The sequence below is a fragment of the Sminthopsis crassicaudata genome, chromosome 2 (assembly GCF_048593235.1).
Source record: "Sminthopsis crassicaudata isolate SCR6 chromosome 2, ASM4859323v1, whole genome shotgun sequence".
In the NCBI taxonomy this organism is placed as follows: domain Eukaryota; kingdom Metazoa; phylum Chordata; class Mammalia; order Dasyuromorphia; family Dasyuridae; genus Sminthopsis; species Sminthopsis crassicaudata.
This window is the reverse complement of record NC_133618.1, coordinates 678,618,201-678,641,947: the sequence shown is the minus strand read 5'-3', so window position 1 is coordinate 678,641,947 and position 23,747 is coordinate 678,618,201. Positions and strand designations below refer to the sequence as shown.

General features: G+C 50.1%; 1 protein-coding gene across 5 annotated transcripts in view; it reads right to left on the bottom strand.

Annotated features, from left to right (window-relative positions):
• Positions 1–8,436, bottom strand: part of MGMT (O-6-methylguanine-DNA methyltransferase) — a 165,795-nt gene extending 157,359 nt beyond the window's left edge. For 2 of the 5 annotated variants that reach the window (XR_012487219.1, XR_012487218.1), the window contains exon 1: positions 8,285–8,428. The gene's annotated coding sequence lies outside the window, so the exon portion shown is untranslated. Of the gene's footprint in view, positions 1–6,871; positions 6,948–8,284 lie in introns of those variants that run through there. The other 3 variants (XM_074297176.1, XM_074297177.1, XM_074297175.1) reach the window with 3 other exon arrangements.
• Positions 8,437–23,747: the final 15,311 nt, after the last annotated feature.

Here is a 23,747-nt window from a genome sequence, read left to right as displayed (position 1 = left end):
TTAACAAGAAATGGAATAAGGTGCTTTCCAAAAGTAATGGCCAAATGCATGCGTGAGGATGTGCACACAATGCTGAAAGGATCTAGGATCCAAGTCCTTCCATGGGGGAGGGCACAGAAAACCAAAGGCACATCAGTGAACCAGGGGAACTCACCCCACTTTGGGGTTGCTATGAAGACAAGGCTAGAGTCTCCTTGCCCTAATGCTGCCACAGGGTCTCGGGGGCAGAGCACCCACTCCATCATCCTCGCGTGGAGCAGGTGGAGTCGGGCCCCGGGCAGGCAACAGCCCAAGCCCTCAAATCTCCCCTCCAGCCTCACGGGTTCTCATCCGCAGACTCATCCGCACTCTTCCCCTCCACTGCCCTGATAACATTTGTCATTTCCCGAGCAGTAAGGCTAAGAAAACTTTCCCAGTTTTCTTCCTGGGAATTGGTTCTTCCCTTTAAGGTCAGAGTCTGCTTGGAGTCTGCACTCTGCTCCATCCCCGCTGGCCCATCCCAAACAACCCTTCAGGGATGCCAAGGCTGTTACCCCCCAGATTGTACTCCTCCTGGCGCTGCCAGCCTTGGTGCCTGCTTGCAGGAGACTCCTTTCAGCAGCTGATAAACCAAACCATCTGCCAGATTTCTGTTCTGCACACAGTAGGGCCAGTCAGCCAGTCAACAAGCACCAAATAAGTACTTCTTATGGCTCCAGGAACTCCACATCATCTAGGACGACTCTGCCCTTTTACCAATGAGCAAATTGAGGTGCAAGGTGACTCTCGCAGCAGCTTTCTTCTCCTTGGATCTCCGTACCCCCCACTCTATTTCCAATTATTCCACGTTGTATAATTCACAGCAAAATTCACCCGTCACTACTGGTGACTGTTGAGTGATGAAGACATCCCATTTGCATTTTTAATTTAGCACAAAAATGCATATGAGACATCAAGAAATCTTCAAGTGAAAAAGCGTGTGTTGAACAGTCCATAGTAAGAGCATAACGTATTTACTTTCCTAATACCCCGGATTTATGGAGCTCCTGTTTATTCTCAGGCAGTACTGGGCTCCATGAAATATTAAAAGAGACAGAGGGAAGGAAGCGGCTGCCAGAGTGCTGCATGGAGGCTCCACGAGAGAGCAAGGAGGGGCTGCCATCTGCACCCGGGAAGGTAGCCCCTCCACTGAGGAGGTCGAGGATCTCCCAGGGCCCTCCCTGCTTGTGGCCCAGTCTCTCCTCGGCACCACTGGCTGGCATGGGCCCTGGCACAGGGGATCCAACGAGCTTAGCCGGAACGTCCCTCGCCTCTGGACGGGGAGGGAAAGGCAAGAGCAGGTGGGGAGTGGGGTACCCTCCTTCCCTGTCACTGCTGGCAAAATACCCAGCCACAGCCAATATACAAGATGCCTAAGAAATATTTTCATCTAAAATCCCCCACTGTTCTCCACAAAGAAAGGCCCAATGGTATCCATCTGTTTTCCATTCAAATATGGTGCTGCAAAGGGAGAGAGATTGAGGGGGGTGAGGGGAGGCAGAAATAAGCAAGATATATACGGAAATGAATGAAGACTGGTGCCCAAAGACTGGCCAGTCCTTCGGGTCAAATTCTGCATTAAAGTAAGGAGAGCCACAGAAAACTTCAACTGTTCAGAATTCTGTCTCCTTTTTGCCACAAAACAGAAAACAAACAAACAAAAGCCATTAACATATCCTTTCAGGCGAAGTAATTGGGAGGGGGGAGATATAAGAGAAGTAAGGGAACCCCTATTGGCTTTTCCGTATTTTTGTATATTCTGCATTAGAGGTGTGCCTTTCTCTCCCTTTCCTGTCTCCAAGTGGAGCTCTCCAGATTTTCCCAGTGCATCTTTCCCGAGCAAGATCTGGACAATAAAAGCCTGGAGAATATTTGTTACATTAAAATAGCTCCTTCAACTGTAAAAAATAGGTTTACTACACAAAGACAGAGCTAGAAGGTGGCAAAGACTTAATAATACTGAGTCTATTTCTATGTTAGGTCATGTAAAGCAGATGGAAATAATGGCAGGAGATGACGGCCAGTATTTTATTTAGACATTTTTATAAGGGAGCCCGAAGTTGAAAGCATGGCCAGGGTTACTATACAAATTTTGATTTTACTAAAATGTTACGTCCCTTGAGCCAAGGTATTAATCTTGTCATAAAAGTAGTCTCTCAGCTCACTGGTCATTCATTAAACTTCCATAAATTTTTAAATGTACTTTTTGTCACTGGCTCCCACACACAATGGTCAAGCAGCAAACAGGGAGCTTGCTGACAGTTGTCACTTGCTGTGTTGGGGGGACTTCTGGGGAGGGGGGAGAACAGCACTGGAAGAGGACCTTACAGAGAGACAGCATGGACAGATACACACACACACACACACACACACACACACACCATTTGTTTGCACTGCTTTCAATGCTTCCAAGAGGAACATGTCCACGTTTAACCACTTTGATTTCAAAGAAAAGCAATGACAGCCTCTGAAAAAACGGCATAAAATTAGAGCCGAGCCTCCAGTTGGGACTCTCCGAACGAGCCACTGTCCCTCTGCTCTCCGCTCCACCACATGATGGACAGAGGTCTGTAACAGGCCGTTACGGACCCTGACCGAGACCCAGAAATGCACGAGAAAGCATCAATCTCGTCAATGTCAGTCGTCATCGTCCTTTACAGGGCCAGACACTGGGCGGAGACTCAACCCTGGGATCCAACTGGGCTCATTGGCCACCCTTCTCTCCGGGTACCCCCCAGACCCCAGGCCTTCTCCCTCTGAGGCAGGCCCGGCTAGGCTGGAGCGCCCACCGCAATCCAGTCCTGATTCCTCCACAGAGCCGCTCTGCCGCGGTGAGCGGGGACCAGGACCCTGGCAGAAAGAGATAAGACCCCAATTCATAAACAGCTGACAGGGAACCATGTTGCCGTTATCAGTCCCCCTCCTACTGGGCTACATGGCGGGCTGAGGGCTGTAAACTCGCCTCAGAATTTCTGGGAAAAGAGGAACCAAAGACACAGAAATGGCCCTCCTCCTTGGGCAAGGAAACAGGAACTTAAAAGTTCAGGGGGCATTGATTGTCTCCAGCGAGTCACAAGCCACAAATGAGGTGGCAGCAAGGCCTCCCCTCATCACAGCGCTCTACAAGCTGCGGTCCACAGAGGCAAGAGCGGCCGGGGTCTTCGAATCGCCTCAGTTTTGTCAGCTCTCCCTCAGGACAGCCAGCCCTATAAGTAAACAAGGAACCACCCACGGCCACTCTTACCTCCTCCCAGGAAGCCGGCCTGGCACGGAGGAGGCTCCCCTAGGCCCTGGACCCCCTCCTGAGTGGCCAAGAGCAATAGGCAGATGAATGCACACATGGTGCTTAAGCATGTTCACCTGCCCATGTGCATGTCTGTTTATGGCTAGACACAGTCGACATCTGGACATGAGTGACACTGCATCTGTATAATAAGGTGTGTACTGTGCATGAGTATGCAAATACACACGTGCCCCCCCCCCCCCCAGAGAGCACACTCTTTGCCACGCAAAAACACGGAGCCATCCATCACAGTTATTCCACGGGCCGTCCCACTTCCCATCAGAGCCTCACTGACACAGAGGGTCGGGTTTTTGGGGTGGAGAAGTAGCAGGGGAGGAAATGGTCCCAACCGGAGGTCTTAGAGAGAAGCCAGCCCAGCCTCCCATGGGCCAAGATTTGGGGCAGATCTCAAAGGACCCAAAGAGGCTGAAGAGATTCCAGGCCCGGCCGTGGATTGCCCAGAGAAGTCCCGTCAGGAAGGAGACCCCAGACTCAGGAAGGGGATTTGAAGCCACAAAGAGTCTTCCCAAAAAGAGTGGGGACTGACTCCCTCGGTCTCCAAGGGCAGGAGAATGGCCCCCAAAGCAAGACTTGGTAGGAAGGAAAGAGGTGCTCGAGACACATGGGGTCCCAAATAATCACCAGCTCGGGCCGATAGGCCGGCTGTGCTAAGAGCAGAGGGACGAAGGTCAGAAGAAACAAAGTCCCTGCCCTCCAGGTGCTCACATTCTGATGGGGAAAGAGAAGGCTTAGAAGGGAGGAAAACGGGGGATGGCAGCCCCAGGCCTGAGAAGCAGGGGTGAAGGCACGGAGGCTGCCAGCAAACCTGTGGCAGCTCCCACCACAGCCACGCAGCCCCAAACCAGCCTTTGTCACCATGCCAGCAGCCTCAATCACGGCCTTGCTCAGAGTGAGCCCTGGGAGAGATCTGAGCCCCCAAGGCCGCAGCATCCTCTCCAGGGATCCTGACCCAGACCTGGCCACTGGAGGAGACAGTGGGGCCAGAGACCCTGCTTCAGACCAAATCCCTGGCAAATCCTGGCACCCCCTCCCCGAGGTCATGGTCCTCCTCGAGAATGAAGGAGCAGCAACAATAAACCTTCTTCGCCTCATGAGAGTCTCCTCCCAGTTATTTGTTTTTAAACCATGCAATCATCAAAGATGGCCTTCATCCATGCTGAGAGGAAGAGAGAAAAGGAGGGAGGAAGAAAGGGAAGAAGGAAAGAAAAAGGGAAGGAAGGAAGGAGGGAGGGAGAGAAAAGAGGGAAAGAAGAGAGAAAGGAGGGAAGGAAAGAAAAAGGAGGGAAGGAAGGAAGGAAGGAAGGAAGGAAGGAAGGAAGGAAGGAAGGAAGGAAGGAAGGAAGGAAGGGAGGGAGGGAGGGAGGGAGGGAGGGAGGGAGGGAGGGAGGGAGGGAGGGGAAAGATCCATCACTATATCAAGTCGGTATATGAATAAAATTCCATATGAAAACATTTAAAGTACATTAGATTTTTGGTCAAGATGAAAGACAGAAAAAAATTCAAGCAATCTATTCTAATTGGGTTCCCATGGCAACTGTACAATTGGGTTTTTCCATACAACATCCCAAAGGCCCTATGCACACTTGTAAAATATACTTCAAACAGCCGGAATTGTTTTTCCATCGCAGCACTCCCAGGAAGATCAATTACTATACATCCCCACCCTAACTATTAGTGGCAGGAGATGTTAACACTATTTGCCATATTAACATAAGTCATGTAAGAAACGCTACCTATCACAATAATTATATGAAACTAATCATACACCTCCGATTCATCCAACGCGCTCAGGGTAATAAAGGCGCATTCGCTTTGTCACAGGACCGTGTCTGCGGAATGTAAGAAATCGAGTCCAAATATAGACCGGACCATTTCGCCTCCTCTATTGATTTCCAGGATAAACAGAATCAATCATTAATAATTACATTATAAGATGACCCTCAGGGTTAATCAGATTCTTAGAGACTCTCACTATGGAATTAACAACAAACATAGCTGTGCTAAAAAAGAAAAAAAAGATAACTGAAAAGAATTCAAATCCGCATTTTAAATATTAATAGCACAACATAAAACCAAGCGCAGCCCCTAACATGGGACTTGATTTGTACTAATTAGAGCAGGCCTCTCCTTGCCGCGACAGACGTGCTAACCCAGCGGGGACGAGCGCTCGGCTTATTTTTTAAAGGTTAGGAGTTTAGCCTGGACGGCGATTGTCATGTAAGGCCTGAGCCAGAGAGCCCTTTTCAGCACTGAAGAGGGACGTGAAGTAAAAGTTAACAGCTTCATTAACATTTTTCTCTGCCATAACCTTAAAAACGCCTTACTGTTGGACCCATCATTCAGGTCTGTGAGCCCACTTTCCCTCCGCGGCTTGGAAGAAAGTTTTTAAAATCTCCCACCCGTTCCCTGGTGCCTTAGCTCCCATCTCTCCCATTACTTTCCCTACTCAGGTCAACAAAGCCTGAGCAGCACAGAGGAAGGAAGTCCCCTGAGGTAAAGTGTTAACTGCTGCCATGTCCGAGAACGGGGAGGGATCTCATAGATCCGGAAGATGAGGAAAATGAGAAGTTCAATGACTTGCCCATTGCCACACAGCAATAAAAAGCTACACCCGAGCTGGGCACCAAGCTCTCAACCTCCTGCAAGGAGGGAAATGGCTTAAGCACCACGGGGTCCCCATGCCTGAGGACCAGTAAAAGGCCCCGACTTCTCTCAAGAAGCTCACACTCTACGAGAGGTATCTGAGGGATTGGGGGGGAGAATCACAGCTGATAGAGGAACCCCAAAAAGGCAAAGAGGAAGAGATAAACAGAGACCAACGGCAGAGGTCCCAGCCAAATAGGGACACCAGTCTGCCACCTCAAAGCAAGAACTAGTGAGCCTTCCGTGCTAGCCAGAGCTACAAGCATGGGCTTTTCAGCTCCCCAAACCGGAGTCGTCCGGGGCCTGGCTCCTCTGCACGTGGCCGGTGTCGGGACGTCCTGACAAAGTCTCCGTTTCCCTCAGAATTCTATCCGCACGGTCTCTGCTCACTGAATAGTAAAGTCCTGGAGCGGCCCAAATCTCTGTGGGCGCGTGCCCAGCATCAAGGCCTGCAGAACCCCCGCTGGGCCTGCTCGGTGTTCCGAGCTCCCGGGGAGAAGCTCCCTTTACCAGTGCAGATCAGCTGCTCTAATACCATTACTAGCCACCAGGATGGCCATAACATTAGCATTTCTACAGCACAGTAAGGTGGGTAAACCACTTAAAACACCGGATCTCACTTGATCCTTGCAACCTAGTGAGGAAGGCCTCTGGCTCTCCCCATTCACAGATGAAGGAACTGAGGGCGAGAGGGCGCCCGTCACTCGGCCAGCATCCCACAGCTGGCAGCTCCCTGGGAGGATTCTACCCGTTTTCCCGACCACAAGCTCAGCAGTCACCCAGTGCGGGCCTGGCTGCCGATCTCGGAGAGCTGCTGGATCACAGGGGAGACACGACTCCAGAGCTTCCTGGCTCCAAGAGCGGTTCTCCAGCCCACTCCGGGTCACACTCAATAAAGTGCCTTACCGGAGTGAGCAGCCACAGGGGCTCAAAGAGGTGCGGCCGTCTGAGGGACGGTGTGCAGCATGTCCACTTCCGGGAGGACACAAAAGGGCAGAGGGCAATCCCAGAAAACTGACAGGTTAGAAAAGTAATTCTGTGAACCAGGACACAAACGCAGCGATGGTAAAGTTACGGGATTTACACATTGAGCTCCAGTAACCGACTCCTCTGCGGCACCAGGGGAGAAATCGGCAGGTGGCAGACTCCCGCCCTCGAGGGCGCTCCAGCGCCTGCCCCGCACAAGGCTCCCGCCCTTTCCCGTGGTGCACTGGGGCACTCACAGCAGGGATGGACATTAAACTTCCCAGAGAAGCGGGTCAGGGAGGTGAAGCTTCCGGGGTGACAAGCGGAGCCTCTCGGACCCCAGGGGGTGCAGTGCTTGCGGAGGAAGGGCCCAGGATGGGGGAGGGGAGGCCCGAGACTGCGCCCTCTCTGCTCCGGTCCTTCGGCCCCGTCTCTCTAGGGCCACCTGGGTCTCCCCAGCAGGGACTCTGCTGCCAGTCCCCAATGCCCCCCCCCAGCCAAGTCCATACCTGCATCTACACCGGGATGCCCCCCAGGCCCCGCCTCCCTCTCTGGACACGCCCATTTCCTCTAGTTTCTCTGGGAGTCATTGATCTGCCCGTTTATTGTCCCCCACCAGGGACCTGAGCCCCAGATCTATCCAAGCCCAAGGGTCATCCCCAATCAGCCGGGGGAGGAGACAGAGGCCCCGCCTTCAGGGACTGACAGGCACCTCCAAGAGCAGCTGGGGGGGGCGGAGGCCGGGCCCAGGCTCCCCCACAGGCTCGGACCCCCCAACTACAACCCACCTTCTGGAGCTGAGGCGGCAGATGGGGGCCCCACTTCCTCCGGCTGTTGGCCGGTCACACAGATTTGGGGGCTTCGTGTGTTGGGGGGGGGTTCTTGTTAGCTCAGGCAGTTCACACGTGACAGAGCTTATACAAGTGTCCTTTGACCTCCGGGTACAGGTGTCATGTGCTGGGCCCCCCCCTGGCACGGGAGGTTACATAGTGGGGGGCTCCTCCTCTGGCTGAGGGGGGTCATGTACTAGGGGCTCCTCTGTGAGGGGGTTATATACTGGGGGCTCTTCTAGCTGTGAGGGGGGGCGTGTACTGGGGGCACCTCTGGCGGGGGGAGGGGGGCGTGTACTGGGGGCACCTCTGGCGGGGGGAGGGGGGCGTGTACTGGGGGCACCTCTGGCGGGGGGAGGGGGGCGTGTGCTGGGGGCACCTCTGGCGGGGGGAGGGGGGCGTGTGCTGGGGGCACCTCTGGCGGGGGGGGGGGAGGGGGGCGTGTACTGGGGGCACCTTCGGTGCTTTCCATCCGTTCGCCCGTCACGGGGAGGGTCTCGGGGGTCTCCTGCCCCGCACTCACCACTCACGAGCTCACCCCGGCCCAGGATGCAGCAAAGTTCCCTCGGCTCCACCTCCCGCGAGACCCCGGCGCGCGGGAACAAGCCCGGGCAGGTCTCGCGGGGTCACGGGGGCGGGGCGGGAGCGGGGGCAGAGGCCGCGGGGGCAGGGCCAGGAATCCTAGGCCACTTTCGTTTTCGACCTGCGCATGCCCAGTGCGGGGCAGCGCGAGGTGGAGGCCCGCCGTGGAGGCGGAGTCAATGACCTGTCCCGCCTCCGTCCCGCCCCTGGCTCCTCCCTCCTCCGCAGATAGGGGATCTTAAAATGAGCTATTAAGCAGACTGGGGGTTAAATAGGCAACAAATGCAACTTGGTCATGCGGGGGAGGCCCGGGAGGGAGCGCTTCCCAGGGGTCCAGGGAGGAGGGAGCGCGGCCGGACCAGAGCGGGCAGCAGGAAGGGGGCGGCGGGGCCCCTGAGCTGGGAGGGGGGGCGCAGGCAGGTGCGAAGGCCTTAAATCCCGTGGGATTCCCGAACACTCCGGCCCCAGGCCCTCTGCTGCCCTCCGGCAGATCGGAAGAGCAATTCCGCTTCCAAGGGAACAAAAAGGGAGTTAACCCACCTGGACGGATATGGGGCTTGCCGGGAGGGGGGGTGGGGGGACGACAAACAAACTCCAAAACAACTTCCGGGGAGAGAGAGAGAGAGAGAGAGAGAGAGAGAGAGAGAGAGAGACTACTGGAGAAAGAATCCTCCATTTGCTCGAGGGTGAAATTAGACCAGAAGAAGATCAGGGGAGCCGGGTGGCCCAGGGAACCCCAATTACCCCATAAAAAATATAATGGAAAAGTTCACAGAAACAAGCACCTTAAACCCCGGGCGGCCACAAACTCCCAGTGCATCCGGGGTCAGGATTTTAAGGATCAGTGTCGACTGAAGGTTTAATCTTTCCCACAAAGGAGGGAGGGATTTTAAAGGAGAAGCCCGGGTAAAAAGATTATGCCTTAAAAAAACCTCCCGCACAAAGCAGGTCGATAAGCTTTTGTCCGGGAAAAAAAAAATCAATGGGGGACAATTGGAAGAATTGGGGGAAATTTGCTTTTTTAATATCTCCAATAAAGTCCAATATCCAGAACCTGGGGGAACTGACGCAAATATATAAAATTAAGACTGTAGGACAAGGGAGTGAAGGGTCTTAAGTCTTCAGAGAGAAAACACAGGCAGCGACTGAAAGATGCTTCAAAATCACCGAGAATACAGAAATATCCATTAAAATAACCCCACCATCACCACATGGGCAGAGACAATAAATGATGAAATGGACCTCTGCTACAAGGGGTGTTGGGATTGGCTCCTCCATTCACTGCTGGGACCATTCTGGAATGGCTGAGTTTGGAAGGTCTGGAAGGAGAGTCTAGACTGGAAGAAGGACCAGACTTCCCGGAGAACTTCCGGGAGAACTTCCGAGCAGCTCGCGGAGATTCAGAGCCAGGACGCAGGAAAAAGGGTCGAGATTCTGCCTTCGCTCTGGCTGGAAACCTGCTCCCAGGAAACCTGCTCCCAGAGGAAAAGATTCTACAGAAAGACACCTCCTCCCAGAGAAGGATCACACCTGAGAGCCAGCAGAACCTTACATTTTGGGCAGAGGCGGAAGGGGCTCCCCGCCGGAGCAAGCCGGGTGGATGAAACGTAGGAGCGCCCTCAGCTGCAGGCCCAGCCTTCCTCCAAGCTGCGAAGAGATTGCCTAGGGACCAGAGATGGAGATCCTCAGGGCCCTCCTCCTCTTCCCCGCCCCCACCCGCCCATCCCAGCCTAAAAGACCCTTCCCCTTCTATGGCCCTGCTGGAGCAGATTGGCTGGGGAACTAGCCACTCCCCTCCCCCCATAATCAGGGACTTAGACTGAAGATTCCTCCCCCCACCCCCAAGAGGCCCGAGGGCGGGGCCTGGATCAGTGAGGGCGGCCATGTTTCTGCCCCTCTGGTCACCCCTCAGCCTCCTCACACCCTCCCAGCGCCATCTTGGCTTCTGCTCCGAGCTTTGTCCCGGTCCATCTCCTCACCGTCCTCCCCCTGAGAATACTCTTCCCACCCAGCTCTTCCTATTAGAATATGAGCTCTGAGGGGGGAGCACCCCTGAAGTCAGGAGGACCCGAGTTCAAATCCAGCCTCAGACACTCAACACTTCCTGGCTGTGAGACCCTGAGCAAGTCACTTAACCCCAACTGCCTCAGGGGAAAAAAACCACAAGCTCCCGAGGGCAGACTGTCTTTCCTTTGCTTGCTTTGCTATATCCAGAGCTTAGTTAGTCATACCAAGTACACAGACAGCACTTAATAAGTGCTTTCTTCCGTCCATTTCTCCATACTGAGCTCTCCTACAGCAGTGAATGCGGCCGTTACCGGGTGCACTGGAAACAAGCGCCTTTTTCAGAGCCATAAGGGAGGGAGGAGGGAGGAGGGAGGAGGGAGGAGGGAGGAGGGAGGAGGGAGGAGGGAGGGAGCTTTGGGCGTCTCCAAACAGGAGGTCACCGAGCTTGGGCTGGCGGTCCCTCAGTGAAGGCAGGGCGTGGGGCGCACTTTGGGGCACACCAGGCTGGGGGTCTCGAGGCCCGGTTCCCCCGGTCCCGGACCCCTCCTCTCCTCGGGACCCCAAATGACTTCCCTGCGGGCTGGCCGGAATCCCCTTAAGGGACTGGCCCAGCCGAGCCCACTAATCTCCCGGGTCTCTTTCCATATAAGAGTTATCCAGAGCTCCCAGTTCCCTGGCCTTAGACTATTCCCCATAGTCTGTGACCAAAGGGCCGGGTGGAATGAGCCCTCTCCCCTGCCCAGAGAGCACTTACTGAGACCCAGAATCCGGGAGTGGAGCCTTCTCCTGACCCCTTTCCCCCTTCCCCCCCCCCCCCCCCCCCCCCTCCCCCGCCCTGGAAACGGAGGGCGATCATGATCGAATGAAACCCGCGTGGTCTGGAACCCTCTGGAGGAGCGTGGGATGGTCCTAGAGCAGCCACAGCCGGCCTCCCTCCCGGGTGCCTGGGCCTCCCTCCCGGGTGTCCGGGCCTCCAGGTGGTTTCTTTGGGGAGCAGCCTCTACCCCAGAGCTGGAGGAGCTTTTTTGACTCCACTTTTTGTTCCGCGCAGAATTTCTTCACTTTCTGTGCAGCCTCTGCTCGGGTGGTGCTCCCGCACGCTGGGCAGTGAGTCCCGTCCAGGGGATCGCCTGTCCCTGGGACAAAGCCAGGCGTGGCCGGTGTGTCAGGCCCCAGAGCTGCCCGCGGGGACGGGGTTTGGGCACAACGTGCGTCAGAATACGTGCCCAGGGGAACTTGGAGGGGGAGAGCCAGGGGAGGGCAGGAGCCCGGGGGCTCAGAGGATCCGGGTGGTTACAAGACGCCCCCAGGCTCACTCACCTCATAAGCTAAGTGGGAGAGAGAGGGACTCGGGAGTAGCGCAAGTAAGACGTGAGAAGGACCTGAATTAGGGTCTGGCTGAATGGGGGGGGGTGCTGTCCCCGCTACAATGACAAGGTTGGCTTGTGAGCAAAAAGTCAGGAACGGCCCTGAGTTCCGCCGTGGTGACCGGGAAGGAGCTGGCGTCCTCCCGGGCGCTGAGGGAAATTCGGAAGGGGCAAAGTTTGGGGAGAGAGGGCCAGGAGGGGATACCGAGCACTGGACCATCTGGTAGCCATGGTGACCTGCCTCTGCCACATGGCAGGGCGCAGCGCCGGAGTCTCCCGAGGAGTCTGCATCTTCTTAATGCACAGCGCAGAGCCATGAACCACCAGAGCAGCCAGGGAGCCACTAAAGCCGCCAGGCTGCCAGGGACCTGCTCTGCCCACCACCTTTCTCTAGATTCTGACTGTCCATCCCGGCCCCAAACAGCTATCTGACGTGGATCTTAATCATTTCTTTTGATTACCATCTGTACCGCCCCAATCTGTTCCAGGGATCTCCTTCCCCTGCCCTCCCCCTCCAAAAAAGAGCCATAAGAATTATGTGGGGAGGCGAGGTAACAAGGTTCGCCTAAGTTCCCATGATGCTCCCTGATCAAATGAAAATGAACCTGGGGCAAGAACAAAAGAACCTACCTTCCCACCTTTATTCTGCATATTTTCCAAGAATAGAATTGCCGACTTTTATGATACACTCTGGTCAACACAAATTGTATTTGCTTGCCTAAATTATCGTAGGATTTCTAACAATAGGGTACCCTAGAGATCATCTAATTTGATCCACCATTTTTATAGATGAGAGGTCTAGTCACAGCGTTAGGGAGCTTTAGAACCAGGACTCAGTTCTGACTGGGAGCTCTTCCCACACTTACATTTTTGTTGGATGGATGGATAAACGGATGGATGGGTGGATAGTTAGGTCAGGTGCATGGTGGGTGGGTGGATGGTGAGTGGATGGGTGGATAAATGGAAGGATGGGTGGGTATCTAAGTGGGTAGGTAGATGGATGATGGGAAGATGGATGGATGGATGGATGGATGGATGGGTAGGTGGGTGGTTAGATGGATATTCTTTAAAAACCCCTGAAGTCCTAATTTCTTCATTAATAGCTTAAACTTTGCTTTAACTTTCCTTGTCTGACTTAGAACCACAGGATGTGGCAGCTGGAGAGGAACTTAGAAATCATCTACTTTCTCCTCCTACCTTTATTAAAAACAACAACAACAACAACAACAACAACAACAACAACAACAACAACAACAACAAAACCAAAAACCCAGCACTATCAAGTGTTGTGTGTAGCGTGCCCTCCTGGCAGTTACAATTACTAGTCTGTCCTAGACCCACCAGAGTACCTTTGACCACTGTCCTTTGCAGTGTGAACTCTACCTGGCTCGCCTCCTCTGAGGCCTTCTAAGGTCTCTGGCCACAATCTCTTGAATCTATAGCTTAATAACCGGTAGCGCACTCAAGAACAGCCACGTGTAATCTTAAAAGCCTTTATTATACCTCCTCACATCATGCCCTGACTGATGCCCTGACTTGTTGGTTCCCGAGTGAACACCTGGTCAGAAGACCCACGTGTTCACTACCAAAACCCTTACCTCTTTTGGCTATCCATCTTGGCTTGGCCACCCAGGCTAGGGAGCCAGGGTGAAGAGCGCCAGGTTAAAGAGAGCGACTGCTGCCTGCAGTGAGCTTACATAGGGCCTGTGAGGTCACACACACAGCCAATCAGCGAGAGAGTCACCCATTATGAAGCTATCTCAAAATGGACAGGATCCCACCTACAAGGCAGTCCTAATATCCACAGAAATTACTTCTGGGCCTCAATGATGCGCTGTGGCGCAGCCCATTTAAAGGGCTCTTACAGTTGTGGATAGAAGGCTGTTGTGGTTGCTTGTCCTTCATTCTCAAAAAGGACCTCGACATCAGGGAGGCGATGCTGTGACATGCGAGTGAATTGGATGGAAGTGAGGGAGGCTGTGCAAGGTCACCGGCCTCCCTTTCCCCTCCTGAGCCTCTGGGTAGGTCGGGAGGCCTTTAAGGTTAGGGTTAGAATCAGGAGTTGGGTGAGGGTTAAAGTCAGGGATAGAGAATAAAAATTTTAAAATGGGGTAATTGGTAATTTAGTGACCAAACTAAGACTGGCCTACTGGGTGGAGTCCGGCCTCAGACACTGAGCCGGCTGTGAGTCTTTGGCCAAATCACTTCTGAGAGACTCAGTTTCCTCACCTGTCAAATAAAAGAAACAGACTCCATGGCCCCCAGGGCCCAAGGCAAGGCCTCTTCTAGTTTCCAATCTCGCCCTCCTAAGCAAGTTTTTGCCCCCACACTCTGCTGCCTCCCACAGAGCTGTAGATTGCTAACATGGCACATCTTAGAATTTAATTTTGGATCTGTCTTTTGTTGTTCCAAATTTGTTGCATGTATTTAAGTCTTGTTTCCCCCATGTTGATTATAATAGAATCTGGTAAGTAAATGAATGTCATCTGATAGTTTGCAACCACATAAATCTTTTTTAACAGCTTCTGTGCTGCTAACATCCCTTCCAATCGGACGAAATGTTATCTAGTCCGATCTGTCTCCAGCTCCTAGAAAGAAGAGACTGTCTTGTTTGCTTTGCTTTTATTTTCTGCAAGTCCCCAAACAATGTGGGGCACATAGTAGGCACTCAGGAAAGGAAAATAGATGCATTGAGAGACTTCTTGGGAGACGACTAAGCAAGGTTCTCAGAAACAGTCTAAAAATCCCCAAATCTCAAAGAATAAAATTAATAGAAACCTTCAAGAGAAAAAAAAATAAAGGAAAAAAGTCTCAAGAAATAAATGAGAATGTTCTTGGTGATGAAAAAGTATCTCAGAGAAAAACAAAACAGAGACAAAGCTTCAAAAAAAAAAGTATTCAAACATCAACTGCCAAAAGGAATCCCAGAATAAATCCTCAGCATCAGAACTATCACCAGTGAGGGGTGAAGGGGGCTTTGTCCCGGGGCCCGAAATGCAGAGGATGGGAACTTCAGCCCCTGGGCTCCCTGGCAGACTGGTGGCAGGAGCAGCAACAGGAGCAAGACTGGGGTTTAAGTGCTAGTGGGGCCAATGGGCTTCGGCCCATCTTCCCCTTCTTCCCTTTGTCCACCCTCTCTCATATTCCCATTCTCTTTTTCCTTGGGGAGGGGAAATAACTCTAGTGTGACTTCCCTTCCCTCATGCTCCATGGAAGGGAACATCACAGTGATCTCTGGCAGAGAACAAACATCAAGAGATTCACGGAGCAGCCCAGATGACCTCCAAAGTAATAGTTTATCTTCTGAATCACTAGAATATTGGGTTTTCATCCCCAACCCCAACATCCATGGTCTTTGTCTAAAGTTGACTACATCTTGTATCATTTTTGACACATGAAATACAATGGCGATTTTGGATAGTTTGCCCCACTTGGCGCTGCCTTCTTAGGCCATGGTTACCCCAGTGATAAACAAGGAAGTTAGGATTCCCCTCTAATATAGTAACACGCTAATGAGCACGCAGAAGAACCTAGGGGAAAAAATGAAAATGATGAGCTCCAATAGATGGGGCGCTGACTACGACCATGAAATCTCAAAACACGCGACTAGAAATGAAACCGAGGAGTTCAGAAATAGCCAGGAAAAAATGCAAATAAAACACCTAATGCAGTGAAAAATAGGATTATTTCACTAGACGTTAGAATTCCAGAGACTACAAAGGAAATGGAAAAATGAACCCAGAAAATTATACAACTGGAAAAACATTGATTATGTTGAAAAAAGGGGATAGAGCAGGAGGAGAGAGCAAGGATAATTTAAAGAAAATTTGAGAATCACTAACAACTCATATCTTCATACGGGTGAGGAAGAAAAGAATCTGCCTTGCACAGAGCTGGAAAGGATACCAGAATCTTTTTTTCCAGGAATATTAAATGGACATGTTACAAACGGATACAATTCACAGGATGACAGCAGGGGAGAGCCTCAAATTTAACCCCCCCCCCTTAAAGCCTTAGTAAATTGAATGGGACTTTTGAATGGTGAATAAAGTTCTTCTGGGCCTTCTTTCTGAAAATATTCCTTTCCAAAGTGGGGAATGATGCAGAGCACCAGCAGATGCAAAATAGGAACCAGGAAGGGCAAGGCAGCCTTCAAGCTTCACACCTCATCAGAGAAAGGTCATATCTGCGAACACAGGCCTGTGGTGGGAGGGGGTGTGCTTGTGTTAGGAGAGATTTTAATGGGTCGAGTTAGGACTAAGGGGTACATTTTGAACCACGTGTTTCTGCTCTCTTTATCACAGAAGCCTGGGTAGAAGCACATGGTGGGTCCGTGGCCGAGTGATGGAAAGCCTTGGGCATCCCGCTCCTGGGAACCTGCAGGGCAGGGCATGCTGGGAGCTGCACACGTCCTTACCATTTGGAAATGTTTTAGAGGTGAGGATTTCAATGCTGAGATTGTAATTTTTCATTTTTTTTTTAACTTCTGCCCAGGAAAACTCAAATGAGAATTAAGACACGGTTGTGAGGGAGAGAAGGAAGGAGAATGATAGCCCTGCTGAGTATGTCCCTGGAGTCACCAAATAATCACTGGACAGGGAAAGGGGCTTTCAGTCCTCCAAGAGCAATGGGAATTTACATCTGGCCCCAGCAGAGGAGGTCCAGGGGGACAGGACAAGTCACCAGAAGGGTTGGCTCACCGTCAGTAACGAGGAGCCCATCAATGGCAGCCTGATAGCCCGCCAGGCAGTTCCTTCTTGCCTGAACCCAAAACTATTTCCTTCACGTAGGTGTTAGGAGCCCAGGATTCTCCAACTTCCCAATCAGGACATATGGTCTGATGATGCATTTTGTTTTCTGACTTATGGATGGGGCAGAATATTTTAAATCAGAATTATGCCAGCAAATCTGAGACATATGGTGACTGTATATATAATGTATACACGTAAACACACATATGGGAAGGCAGATGCCCAACTCTCAGCCTCAGCAGTGGGACTGCTAAGAGGGAGCAGGGTGCGTCCAACCCGAGAGCAGGCTGACCGGCCCAGAGCCGGCGGAAGAGGAAGTCCAAGGGCAAGATGCTGGAGAAGCCTTCCTAACATCCTCCCTTCCCCGATGCCCTGGAGCCAGCAGAATCTCCAGAAATCCGGCTCAGCCGGGTCTCTGGTTCTTGTGCATTTGGGTCCTGCTTCAGACCCATCTGATTTCTTTGGTGATCCCCCCCAGCTCTGGTGACTGCTTAGAGCCCACGAGGCTTGGTTTCCTGTAGAGGGCAGGACAGCCAGGTGAATCCGCCCATTGGCCCAATAGAAAGGCACTGAGTAGAACAGGACACTTAGGAGTGGTAACTGTCCCAGGATGAGCCGCCCTGGGTTTGTACATGATCTTTTGTGAGCAATCAGAATCATGGAGAGGGCAGCCCGCCCTCCATCACTACATCCGCTTTCCTGGTCATTATTTATCTGAGAATAGGATTTGTTCATCACACAGCTTGTCACAAACCACGGCCTTGTCCCACCTTCCCTTCTCAGACTCCTGGGCCCCAAACCTTTGTGCGAAGGGCCCTTCTCTAGGAGGCTGTTTAATTGGATTAGTTACCAGTGTAATAAACTGCGAGGAGCCTTCTGCATCTCAGGGCGGCCGGTGGCCACGTTCCTCGGCCGCCTTCCCAGGCGGAGTCTGGCCCTTGCAGGCCCCCCTTGGAGAGAGAAGGGGAAAAGCAATTTTAGGAATTCAAGGCAATCTCAGGAATTTAATGCAAACCTTCTGGCTCCAGTGAAGAGCAAGAGAGGGTGGGGGCAGATTGTAGGAAGGGGCTCCCCACGGTCAAGAGTTAGCCTAGTGGGTGCGTCTCAGCCACTCTGGCACCGGCTGGACAGGTCCCTGCTCCTCCGTTCTTGTTCTGCTCTCTCCCGCCTCCATGACTTTGCAGGTGCCGTTCCTCAGGCCTGGGACGACCGGTCTTCCTGCCATTTTCTCTTCCTGAAACCCTTCCTTTTGTTCAAGGCACAGTCCACAAGCCTCCTCCCTTATGAACCCTTAGTTCAACTTAGCAGAAGAATCATCTCTTAGGAAATTACCTTCCTGCCTTAATCTAGGACACTTTTCTGTTAGACTTACCCACACTCAGTTTCTAACTTGTGTCTATCTGGCTTATCCTCATCCTTGCATCTGTCTCCTTTGTGCCTTCTCTCCCTCTTTACCTTCCTCCCTCCTTTCTTTCTTTCTCTTTCTTTCTTTCTTTCTTTCTTTCTTTCTTTCTTTCTTTCTTTCTTTCTTTCTTTCTTTCTTTCTTTCTTTCTTTCTTTCTTTCTTTCTTTCTTTCTTCCTTCCTTCCTTGCTTCCTTCCTTTCTTTCTTTCTCTTTCTTTCTTCTTTCTTTCTCTTTCTTTCCTTCTTTCTTCTTTCTTTCTCTCTTCCTTTCTCTTTCTTTCCTTTTCTTTCTTTCTTTCTTCCTTTCTCTTTCTTTCCTTTTCTTTCTTTCTTTCTCTCTTCCTTTCTTTCTTTCTTTCTTTCTTTCTTTCTTTCTTTCTTTCTTTCTTTCTTTCTTTCTTTCTTTCTTTCTTTCTTTCTTCCTTCCTTCCTTCCTTCCTTCCTTTCTTTCTTTCTTTCTTTCTTTCTTTCTTTCTTTCTTTCTTTCTTCCTTCCTTCCTTCCTTCCTTCCTTCCTTCCTTCCTTCCTTTCTTTCTTTCTTTCTTTCTTTCTTTCTTTCTTTCTTTCTTTCTTTCTTTCTTTCTTTCTTTCTTTCTTTCTTTCTTTCTTTCTTTCTTTCTTTCTTTCTTTCTTTCTTTCTTTCTTTCTTTCTTTCTTTCTTTCTTTCTTTCTTTCTTTTCTTTCTTTCTTTCTTTCTTTCTTTCTTTCTTTCTTTCTTTCTTTCTTTCTTTCTTTCTTTCTTTCTTTCTTTCTTTCTTTCTTTCTTTCTTTCTTTCTTTCTTTCTTTCTATCTTCCTTCCTTCTTTCCTTCCTTCCTTTCTTCCTTCTTTCCTTCCTTCCTTCTTTCCTTCCTTCCTTCCTTCCTTCCTTCCTTCCTTCCTTCCTTCCTTCCTTCCTTCCTTCCTTCCTTCCTTCCTTCCTTCCTTCCTTCCTTTCTATCTTTCTATCTTCCTTCCTACCTTCCTTTTTTCTTTCTCTTTCTTTCCTTTCTTTCTAGCTTTGTATCTTTCTTTCTTTCCTTTCTTCCTTCCTTTCTTTCTATTTTTCTATCTTCCTTTCTTCCTTCCTTTGTTCCTTTTTTCTTTCTCTCTTTCTCTTTCTTTCCTTTCTTTCTTCCTTTCCTTCTTTCCTTCCTTCCTTCTTTCCTTCCTTCCTTCCTTCCTTCCTTCCTTCCTTCCTTCCTTCCTTCCTTCCTTCCTTCCTTCCTTCCTTCCTTCCTTCCTTCCTCCCTTCTTTCCTCCCTGCCTCCTTCCCTCCCTCTTTTCCTTCCTTCCTTGCTTCCTTCCTTCCTTCTTTCCTTCTTTTCTTCCTTCCTTCCTCCCTTCTTTCCTTTCTCCTCTTCCTTTCCTTTCTTTACAATTAAGGACTAATAATGTCATTTCCATTCTCAATAAACTCTAGTAGCTTCTTATGATCTATTGACCCAAATGCAGATTCTTCCTTTACACTTACAGCCCTTCACAAAGTGGCTCCCACCTATTCATGTAGCGCTCCAATAGGGCTCCCCTTCCTGCCCCCTACAATCCAGTCCCATGGTATTCTTACTGTTCCTCACATACAGAACTCCTTCTCCCCACTCGCCTGTGGATCCATTGTCCCCTATTGCTGAATACACATCCTCCTCACCTCTGGGCCTTCAAGCTCTTTTGAGCCTCTCGAGGCTTGGTTCCATCACAGCCTTCTTCCTGAAGAAGCCTTCCTGACTCCTCCCCACCTGCCATTCCCTTTTATGTCTATTTTACTATGTCCTTATTTGTGTTTCTACTGTCTCCCTAATTGAATGTCAACTTCTTTGTGTCCTCAGTCCCTGGAATAGTTTCCGGAACACAGTGGATGCTTCTGAAATGCTTAATGATTGATTCCAATAGACTTTAAGAGCCCTGAAAGTAAGGATTAAATTTTAAAAAAATAAGTTGTAGCTGGGCTGCAGAGCAAAGTTACTTGCATTGAGCTGATGGTTAGTGAATGTATGGCGACTGAATTTTTTTAATGTTAAGAATTGGAAACTAAATTAAGTTACAGCACTTGTAATAAATACAGAGATACTAGAAATGCAGAGAAAAGTAATAAGATCAAGTGAATAGCACTCGGTTATAACAGGGACGGCTTAGAGAGACTTGGCAAGGAGAAGAGAAGTATAACAGAAAGATACAGGAAAGGAGGATGAGAGGTGGGGAGAGACAGAATGCAGAAAGAGACAGGAGGCAGAGAGACAGAGACAAAGAGAGATGGAGGCAGAGAGACAGAAAGAAAGGGGGGAAAGAAGAGAGGGAGAAAGAAACAGGGAGAGAGGGAGGGAGAGAAGAGAGAATGAGAGAGAAAATGAGAATGAGAGAGAGAGAGAGAGAGAGAGAGAGAGAGAGAGAGAGAAGGAAAAATGAGCCCGACTAGGGTGTTGAATGTCAGAATTTTGAACTGCTGAATTTAAAATCTTTTGGTCAGGTTTTATGATAGTGTGTTTTTAGAGCTTAGGTGTTTTATCCTGCTATTTATTCTTCAAATAAGAGAATCAGAGTTGCTGACTTTGTTTAAACCAACTCTGGAGATTGCAGAGTCGGCTGCTGATTAAACACTTGTCTTCCGTGGTCTGGGGAAGTAAGAACAGCGATGGCTTCCCTGGAATTTGTTAGATCTTGTGAAATTCAATTTTGTTTGCGCCACTTGACAATGTCGAGGATTGGAAAAACGTGTCCTATTTATGAACAGGGCGGAGGGTGACGTGGCTGGATGTTCAGTCAAGGGGCCGAGATTCAAATCTCGCCTTGTCCCTTCCTCCAGGCCTCGTCCTCTCCCTGGGCCTCCTCCCCTGTAAAATGAGGGGCTAGGCTGGGGGACCTCAAGTTCTCTTCCACTTCTAAGCCTGTGATTTCGGAATGGAAGACACTGGATGTTCCTTCTGGGTTCACCTGCACTTAAGTGATGGAAGCAAGTATGGAAGTGGCTGGATTTGGAGCTTTGGAGATGCTTCCAGGGCTTGCTGCCTTATCCAATCATCTCTTTGCTCTCACTCCCTGGTTGGTTCCTTCTAGACAATGGCGGCTGCAGATTTTCTGCTCAAGCCCCCAGCAGCTTCCCCCTGCTTAGGGCTCCCATCAATGCCCTGGGCCATTCCAAGGGAACTGCCCCAGCCCAGACCTTAGGATCATCACCTCCTCCCTTTAGCTCCTGCCTCTGAGAAGGCGTTCATGGAGGCTCCTCCTCCTCCCTGGACCCTCTGCCCCCTCCTGCAGCATCTTCGGACAGTCCCTGTCCCTGTGGCTGCCTTCTACCTCCCCCAAACAAGCCCTGGCTCCCTGGCATCTATATGTAGCAACATGTCTTCTGTGGTCTTGGAAGGTCATGGATTTAGGGCCACGAGGGGCCTCAGAGAGCATAGAATGTCCCCTCATTTTATAGACAAGGAAGACAAAACCCAGAGGGGGGCAGCTTGCCAGCCGGTCAGGCTCTGAAGAGAAACAAGAATCATCCCGATTCTGTCACTTAGGATGTTCCCTCACCTGCTAGGGAGTCAAGGTTGAATCTGAGACCCAGTTCTGACCCGGCCTGCTCTGGGAGCCCATGGAAGGGCCTCCCTTTATTGATGGTGAACTCCCTGAGGACAGAGGCTCTTGTTTCCCACTGTGCTTTGCACATAGTAGGTGCTTAATCAATATTAACTATGTGATATCAATTCAAGAGCTCTTTAGGGTCAATGCTTTCATATTGAGAGTTCCGGCTAGGATCTAGGTGTGTGATGGTCCATCCAGAACAGGCTGGCTCCCTTTTGTTTACAGATATTGATACTTTTTGTTGTTTCACACTAAATTCATTTCTTCATTACTGCTGCCCATAGAAACAATGAAATAGGGACCTGTCCGGTGCCATTCTGCCCCTGTGAACTCCAGCTCTCGGTGAAGACGCTGCCACTCGGGATGTCTCACCAGAGCCGAGCTGCCTTTGGGGTTCCGCTTCCCTGGGATTGGGGCTCTCGCAGACCCTGCCACACCCCTCTGAACTCCTCATAGCCTCGCTGAATAGCCATGGCTTTGACCTCCCTCCCAGACATCTGCATTATTAGTTTCTAACGGTCAGGGGATAGAGGAGCATCCTGTACTTTCATTAAAATGGGAAACTCTCGGGGGAAGAATCTTCCCCCAGTGGGCAGGCTGCATATTCTCCGCAACTTAAAACTTGTAGACTTTCTCACTGCCCTTAAAAGTTAAATGACTTGCCCAGGATCACACAGTCGAAGCATGTCAGCGTCAGGACCAGAATCCGGGGCTTCCCAGCTTCCAGGTCAGCTCTCTAGTGAACTGCCGCTCATGCTGATGCTCAAACATTTATTAAATCATACCTTCCAGTCCTTGGTGTTTCATTTCCTTTTTCTCCCTTCACGCCGCCATGGAAAAAAAAATTGGCTTTCTGACCCGTTGTTCCTTCAGAGAGCTTCTGAATCCACTGCCAACTCATTTCAGAACAGAGACGGGGAAAAACGCCAGTTTTTCCTAACCTTGTTAGACACAGAAAGACTTTCAGTCTCCTATCAACTCGGGACTGAGGCTTCTGGAATTCGGTTCAGACCCGCGCCTTGCATCAGTGGAAATGGAGATTGCGATTGCCGCGTTGGAACGTGGGCTCAAATGCATTGGGAGTTCGATACTATTTTTCAAACTGCCAAATAGATAATGTCAGAACATTTCTGAAATGGGATACTAACATCAAGATATACTGCACCAATCAGCCCACATCAGGCAAAGTATGGTATAAAACGGGGGATCTAAGAGACGACTACAGAATTTCCATTTTCATTCCCTATGTCAACAGCTTGGTAACTTACCTACTAGATTGTTTTATGTCTTCGAGAAATTCTCAGTAGACCACTAGCACCGTATTCAGCTCAGTGCTCAAAAGGCAAAGAATTAGATATGCTGTCGTTTATGAAACTGTTTATGAAAGTAGCCTTTTTTGAATTGTTCCAAGAACCAAATGGAGTCAAACTTTGACGATTGAAGCACAAACCGAGAGGGTCATGGAGACTCCCCAGTGCCACCTTAGCCAGCCAAGCTCTCTTGCTGGAAATGCAATTTTCCGTCCCAGAATTCCTCCAGACCCATAATGTCCCATTTGAAACTTTTGCCTTTTCAGAACGGATTTCTTGGGTAGGAAATATCAGGCAAAGGTCAGATGATGAAGAGCTTTCAAGGATGGGAATGTTTTGATGAGATTCTCAGGCTTCTTCCAGCTTCCCCCAGGATGTCGCCAACTCTGGCACTTTTCGATTATTTGAAGGAAATCAAGGAAGTTGATCCTATTTTTACAAAATAAACTTGAATTCTGTTGCTTATTTTCTTGGTTATCATGCGCCAGTGCCGTGGGCCTCATTGCGAGGAGTAAATGCTGTTTTCCCAATAAACCTAACGCTGAAAGAAGCCCCTAGAGAAGGCAGAGATGTCCATAAAAGTTAAAATGGATTTCATAATGCAGGATTCAATTTAGTATTCATAAGTAGAATTCAAAAATAACTCAATCATCCAAACCAAAATGCTTCTATTGCTAATCCAAGGGAGGAACGATCAGTCCCGGCGTTGAGAAATCATAACAATGGCTTCCATATCCTTAGTACCTTACAGTTTATATACCACAGGCTTTATTTGTGATATTGTATGGAGTCTCCAAAATAGTCCCCAAATAAACAACATATGGTTTATTTATTTTTATTTATTTATAGATTTTTAAATTTTTATTTATATTTTTATTTTTTATTTATAGAAGAGGAAAGTAAGGGTTGGAACCCTGAACAATTTGTTCACAGTCTCACAGCTAGTAAGTGGGATAGGGAAGAGGATACTATCCCACTCAAAAAGCAGGGCTCCTTCTACCAAAAATAACTGAAGTC